Below are 7449 nucleotides of genomic sequence, written 5' to 3' on the forward strand. Positions count from 1 at the left end.
TAAGCATTGCACTTACTCAACCAACCTTTTACATCTGAAACTTTGAAGATCACATAGCAATTGTCGTTGTTCATACAACTATTTACAAATTTTTGGAAGCGTACACAGAAGCTACATTTTTGAGATCAAGTCACTACGGAATTGTAAATGTTAAAACTACAAGTGATGGTTTCACTACATGGATGAAAAATGGGTTCTAAAACTCGAAAGCTAATTCTGCTATCTGAGGCAAGTGCTCTAGTTCTTTGCCCTCTTACGCAGACGCACCATTACTGTCTTCTGAAAAATGTCAAACACAAACAAATATGTATGTTGGTTTTACATTGTTTATAACATCTATACTCTTTATTAATAAGCAACTGTCTATAATTTATAATTTGGTGCTAAAAGTACTAAAATATCAAATTTTGGTACTTAGGTGACATAAGTTGATGATAATTTATTGATTTAACGATCGTATTTGTTACTCTTCATCACAACGTTTATATACTTTAAATTAAAAAAACATATTTTAACAATAACAAATTTATGGCCTGTATTTAGATTACATTTAGTAATATTAAATTAATTTTAATAACATCTATTTACTTTTAATTTGTAAATTAATTTTTATCGATAATTAAGTAATATTAAATAAACTATATTTAAAAGGCTAATTATAAGATAATTATCAAATTATATTAATTAATATTAAATTGTCTAAAGAACAGATATTTGGTTCATAAGATAGAGATACAATTCGTTTCACAAAATAAAACTAATATGTTAGATTTTTTTTATATAAGTTAAGCAATGATAAACTAGAATTATGGTGGAAAATTTCAAAACTGATTAGATTCTTTTTAACTACATAACTATTTTCTACAAGTACCAATTTAATATTTGATATTAATATATTAATTTTAATTCGTGTTTCGCATGGATTATGAATAATTCACTACAAATATTAATTCGATATTTTTAGTCTCAGTCCCGTATTTCGCACGAGTTATCAACTACTATACTAATAAGCGAAACCCTGTTTAGGTCCCAAATCTTGGTACTCACTAGAAAATTATACAACTATTTTTTAAATTTTATGTAATAAAATCTCAACGGACAAAAATTAACTTTTACTCTCTGTAAATTTTATTTTCCTTAAATTTTTATTCGTTGCTGAACATCCAAGCGTCGGTTTACTTTGAAATAATTGTATTAGTAAGTTAACATTTCAGATTTATATAAGTAAATACTTAGTGCATGCATAACTAGAATTATACGGTGAAATTTTAAAGTTACACTTAATTTCGATTTTTTTAACTACATATTTAAAAAGTATTTTATATATTATATTTGGATCTGTATTTTGCACGAACTATAAGTTTAAATTTTATACAAATAATAATATGATAATGTTATTTTTAATTTGGGACCCGTGGCAAGGGTTAAACTTGTAAAAATAATAATAATAATACCTTTTTCTAGCTGTGCTTGTTGTCGAGAAGAACTAGGCCCTTGTCATTCAACGAGGCCTAATCACATCAGTTCTAGTGGAATCGTCAATGTCATACAACGAATAGTCTATCTGAATCGCACTTGAATCAAATATAGATACTTCGAACTGTGAATCACCAAGATACATAAAAAGTAACATATAACCACCACGAATCGAATAGCGATTTGCAAATGTTGGCCAACCATTTTGCAACCATACCCTGTTGGTGCGTCTTTCTAAATCAACCGACCAAATTAAACCACTCGGAACTTTCAAGAGAACACGGTCACTTAGGTTATTCCCATGTACATCTGCAAATTTTATCGGAACCATCTGCACAAAATACAACCACACACGCTCAGTGATGACAAGTTATTTTATACATAAATTTTGTAAATTCTAAAAAAATAAAGAAGTTGTTGAGAATCTTACGAGTTCAGTATGTGAGCCAATGTCAGATGGTACGATCTTAAAAAACCGACTCTGTTTAGCTGCTGAACCGGAAGGAGAGGAGGCCATGGCTGGTTTGAAGTGCAAAGTTTGAAGATACTGAAAACTTCTGGGAGTTGTTGAGTAGTTAAGAATGCCATTAATTTCTTCTACTACACTCGACGTTGGTGGACGAATGCAATCAATAACACTCATCTAAATGCATGTTGTAATATTGATGACATATTTGTAAATATATTTTCCGACATCAAAAATTAGTAAGATTTTTGTTGTTATACTCTGAAAAGTTTGGTGATTTTATATTTGGAGTCTTCACTGAACTTGAATATGCTTACAAGTTTTATCCTCGGAGACAGAGACAGTGTTATAAAAAACGCAAATCGGACCTAAGCGGAGGGGAGACCTTCTAGCGGTTAAGCGGACATTTAAGCAGAATTTTAAGCGGATCTATAAGCGGATAAAAATATTTATTTAAAATTTTAAATATAATAATAATATGTGTATTACTGAAAAATTGAAAATAAATAAAATATCAAGAATATAAACATAGTTTTTAAAAAAAATTATATATTATTAATTATTTTAATCAAGATTATTGTTTTATTAAAATAAATATTATTTACAATTAAAAATTTGACAAGTCAAAATCGATTTGACCGCTTAATGACCGTTTAATCCGCTTAATAACGGCTTAATCCGTTTACAAGGCCGCTTAATCTTTAAAAACGCTTTATCATCCGATTAATGTAAAATCGAAGCGCTTTATGCCCCGATTCCACTTAAATGGCCGCTTAATGCGCTTTTTAGAACATTTCCCTTTCAGGTCACCACCGAAGTTAGTTTCCTAGCGTCCAAAGCCTGTTCATCCATTCTGAAGGAATCTGGGCGTAACATTTGGCGCCGTCTGTGGGAAATACGAGAATAACAAGACGAGATATTGAGACAATGACAAACTAAATCCATGAGAACTCACCACCACCAGGTTTCCCCCACACGATGCGGGGCAGACGTCCGCCCTGGCGGATGCCGCCGGGGTCATTAAATTAACCCCCGAGGAAGAAGCCTTACTCCTAAAAATCCGAGCGGAAAAACTATCTGCGGAGAAGGGAAATGCCAAAGATGACCAAGCAGAGAAGGAAGCGGAAGCCCGCACTAAGCGGAGAGAAGCCGATGCGTTACGGCTGAAGGCCTTGCGGCTCCAAAAGGACGAAATTGAGCTACAAGAAAAAGCACTAAGCGAGGCATTGCGGGCCGATGGACCAGAAAGAACGACCAAGTACAAGAACGACCGTAAGGTGTATGACGAAGAAGATGAGTCCGACTCTGATTCGCATCCTGTTAGGGCGAAATCACGCGCTAATAATACACGCAAGTATACGCGTTCGCAAGTAATATGAAATACTTTCTAGTTCGTTCCCACAGAGACTCAGACTAATTATGTTCAATTAAACTCACTCACCAATGTATGATTACTTCTCAATGTTAAGATAATAACACTTAGATTTGATTAACTAATTATTGACTACAATTAACTACTAGAATTAAGCACTTAATTAACACTTAGAATTAACAATATTAAAACACTCATGAGATCACAACTTCATTACTACTTCCTTCAATAGTCATTGTTATTACCCTTAGCATGCAACAGTGATGATATTAATCGAATAACACGAAACTGATAAAAGCCAACTTTCATTGTACTAATACCATTCTACCAAACATCCCCAATTAAGATAGAAGTTGAATAGGCATCAATTATGTTGAGTCCCTATATGTCTACAGAAATTGACAACATAACAATTTAAGAACAAGTTATTCCTTTTGATTACATAGGGCGAATAAAACGGTTAGAGTTACCCACTAATCATGCATACTCGTACATGAACCTATGCTAGCATGGCAAGTTCTAAATCTCAAGATCCACCGTCGCTTCACAAAAGATTAACACCCTGTCTTATATGTTCGCGACGCACATAAGACGAATAATGTAACACCCCCAAATCCGGGGTCGGGGATTCGGGTTGTCACGAGTTCCATTTCCCTTATCAATACTTAATCTTAACAGTCAACCAACTACTGAGTACTGTGACCCCACAATATACACACACACACACCACAAGTTATAGTCTCAGAGATGAATACCAAAAATAACACAAGTCATTTTATTCCACAATTATAAACCGTTACACCTTAAAAGGGTTTCTGGATAATTTACATATTCCTTGCCATTATTACAATTCATATTATACATAAGTCTGGTTCATCAATAGTTGAAAACCTAGCCTATTGGTAGCTCCTACCTCAGCTACGGTGGCATCAACGCTTCCAGAAAACTGCGGAACGTTTCCTAACCGCTTGCGAATTGGAAGCTTGGTCCTGTTCATCTTTTCCATCTGTTGTTGTGTGATGAAAGAAGAAAGCAAGGGTGAGCAAGAAGCCCACCAAAATAATATGTATAATAATTAACAATATATGAGCATTCTCATAGTAGTCATGAAAGTCTTGGTCAAGAAGAAATGAACCAAGTTGATATCTTAACGCGACCAAGTCGCAAAATATTCAGTATATAAGTATATATACTTTTCATAATCTTTGAAATCCTCTGACATGTATAATATACACAGAGTTACAGTTTATAACTGTATAAAAATATCGTTGCAAGGTGATCTCATATATCTAGCCTTGTCTCAACGTTTTTGTGAAAATCTTTGTCATGCATAAGATAATCATTAACCAGATATAAGTTGAAAAGATGAAGTTACAAGATACTCCAATATACTTATATCTTTTCCGGATACTACTTGAACTACCACCGTTCAAGGTATCATCAGTTTCAAAAGTTCATCACACTGATGAGACTACAAGATAAGACTTGAATAGATTCAATCTTTGAAATATCATTGAATGAAATGAAGTTACGAGATAATTCATTAAGTCCCGATATATATATTCATATATATCTCCCATACATTTCCTGAAAACCTCTGTCATGTAAAGTATGAACAGAGTTGCAATATCCAATGAATTTGGAAAGAAAAGAATTTTGGCATAAACCCGATATCTTGCTGATCAGGCAAAGATACCAATAAGTAACCTTTTCTACTGTAGATGGATGAATTCCTCGCCGTCATCACCCTGGCCGCATTAGGACCTCGCGCTAGACCGTTACCCGGCCACTCACGCGTGGATGGACTGTCACCCAGCCTCTTACACCTTCATAGACCGTACCCCGGCCTGTCGCTTATGCCGACTCAATTAGATGGACTTACTTCCCGAACGTTGGGCAAGTAATCAAATTGTTTTCTCAAAACAGCAACCTTGTTGCGAATATAAAATACACCACAGAGCCGGATCCCCAAGATTTTTGAGCGAATATTCAAGTCTCCTTCGAAAGGAAGATCTTAAATCTGAAAACGAGTTTTGGGATCCGCTCTAACTTTTAAAATCATTTTGAAGACTCGAAAATATTTTTAAGAATGTTTAGAGTAAAGCTGATTTAATGAAATAAATCAGTCCCGATATATTAGAAAATATCTGAATATTATTATTTAAATAATATTCCCATAAGGATAATTCTTATAAAAATAATTGAAGTAAAAGTTTTAAAACTTATACTTGAAATGAATAATAAATAACCAAAGATATACTTATACGAAAGTACGATCTTTATTTGAATAATCGAAAATAAGTTTGATTATCGAAACATTATTCTTTAATAAACTAAAGAATATTATTTAATAAATAAGCGGAGTCATAAGTCCTCAAATGAATATTCAAAATAATATTCATTAAATAAAGTAAGCAGAGTCAAAATTCCACAAATGAATATTCAGAATAATATTCATTAAATAAAATAAAGTTATCGAATAAACCTTATTCGATTAATAATTTTGAAAACTATATCTATATATATATAAGTATATATATATAATATACTCGGGAACATCGACTCCCGGTTTAGAAAAATGTTCACCTTTGGGTCCCCTATACTAAGGGTATACGCAACTACTGCTTATCTCTAGCATAGGTATTATGCAACTTATAAGCAATTGAATCAACAATTAGATATCAAGATTACGAAACAGACATGCATATAAATATCATATCACATACTCCAATATATCACAAGATTTGCTAATAACAATCATGCACTTATCACAAGATAATGCATATACATATATACATCACAACAACAGTATAACGGGTAGAAAACTTGCCTGAGTGTTCCCGGATAGACTTAAGCTTAGAGTGGGTCCGATAACCTATGTACAACAACATAAGTCGGAATTAATCCCCGGTTGCTTAAGAAACTAGACTTTAACCAATTAGACCCCTAACGTTCGCTTTCGCGCTTAACGATTCACTTAAGTCGCTCGAGTACCCTCGGCTCCACCATTTTTAATAAATTAACCATTAAGAGTTTTAAGGAGATTCTTTTGCGAGTACCTTACCAACTGCCTAATCCACTTAACATAATTTCTTCATACCCCAATTAGTCATTTAAAGTCCTTAACCAAGGTTTCAAAGTAAGGCGAGGGGTAATGGTTCGGTCGCAAAGCGCCGTTACTTAAAACGGTCGTTTCTCCTAAACCGTACATCGGATTCAAACGAACCACATATCAAAATGAAGCTCGTAAAATGAACTATCTAATCATGGCAATGGTCAAAACCTAACAGTGAGTTCACGGGTCCTGATGTTAAGAACAAAAACAGTCTAAAGTAAATCGGGCATTACGACGGCTATATTTACGCGATTACCAAGTTTTAAACCACCGCAAACAACCACCATTCAACTCATAACCAACAATACAACCAACTCTCATCTAAACCTTACTACATCAGTCCCCAAACCTCAAGATTTTCCAATTTATACAACCCCACACATGAACTACTAGCTATACTTAAGTTTTATTAACTATAAACAAGATTTCAACATCCAAATCACTACAAATCCAATCCAAACTCTAAACACACAAGCATCATGCTTCTCATTTACTATAACCATCAAAACCATCTTAATACTCAAAGTAAAGTTAGGGTTTGGAGGTGTTATACCTTCCTTGGAGTGATTAGAGTAGCTAGGAAGCCTTAAGAAGCCTTGAGAAGCCTTGAGATAGCTTAGGAATGCTTGGATCTTAAAGGAAATCAAAGAAAATAAAGATAGTTAATCTTGAAAACACTATTCATCATCTTCTTCCTTGATTTATTGGAAGAGATTCATGAAGAAATAGAAGCTTAAACTCCTAGGATATGCTTATCTAATCATAAGGGACCTTGGGTAATTACCTTGCAAATTAACAAAGCTAGAAACTTGATTTTTGGAATTTTTCTCCTTGAAAAAAATGAAAAAGTCGTGAGCTATGTGTTCTTGGGAGAGTATTTGCTTTGTTGAATGTTTTTGTGGTGGAAAATGAAGTGAATGGGATATTTGGATGATTTGTTGGTTGTTTAAAGTGAGTGGAGTATGACTAAGCATGACATCATCTTGGTGACTTTATCTCTTGCCACTTGTCATCACTTGG

The 7449-nt window shown here is 33.7% G+C and overlaps 1 long non-coding RNA gene across 1 annotated transcript; it reads right to left on the reverse strand.

The window, feature by feature from the left end:
• Positions 1-54: 54 nt before the first annotated feature.
• On the reverse strand, positions 55-2091 carry LOC141670747 (uncharacterized). The gene is made up of 3 exons (XR_012554710.1): positions 1907-2091; positions 1455-1807; positions 55-279 (listed from the first exon to the last, which is right to left on the reverse strand). It is a non-coding gene; the product is annotated as an uncharacterized LOC141670747 (long non-coding RNA).
• Between the last annotated feature and the right edge of the window lie 5358 nt (positions 2092-7449).

Source organism: Apium graveolens, chromosome 7 (genome assembly GCF_009905375.1).
Source record: "Apium graveolens cultivar Ventura chromosome 7, ASM990537v1, whole genome shotgun sequence".
NCBI lineage: Eukaryota > Viridiplantae > Streptophyta > Magnoliopsida > Apiales > Apiaceae > Apium > Apium graveolens.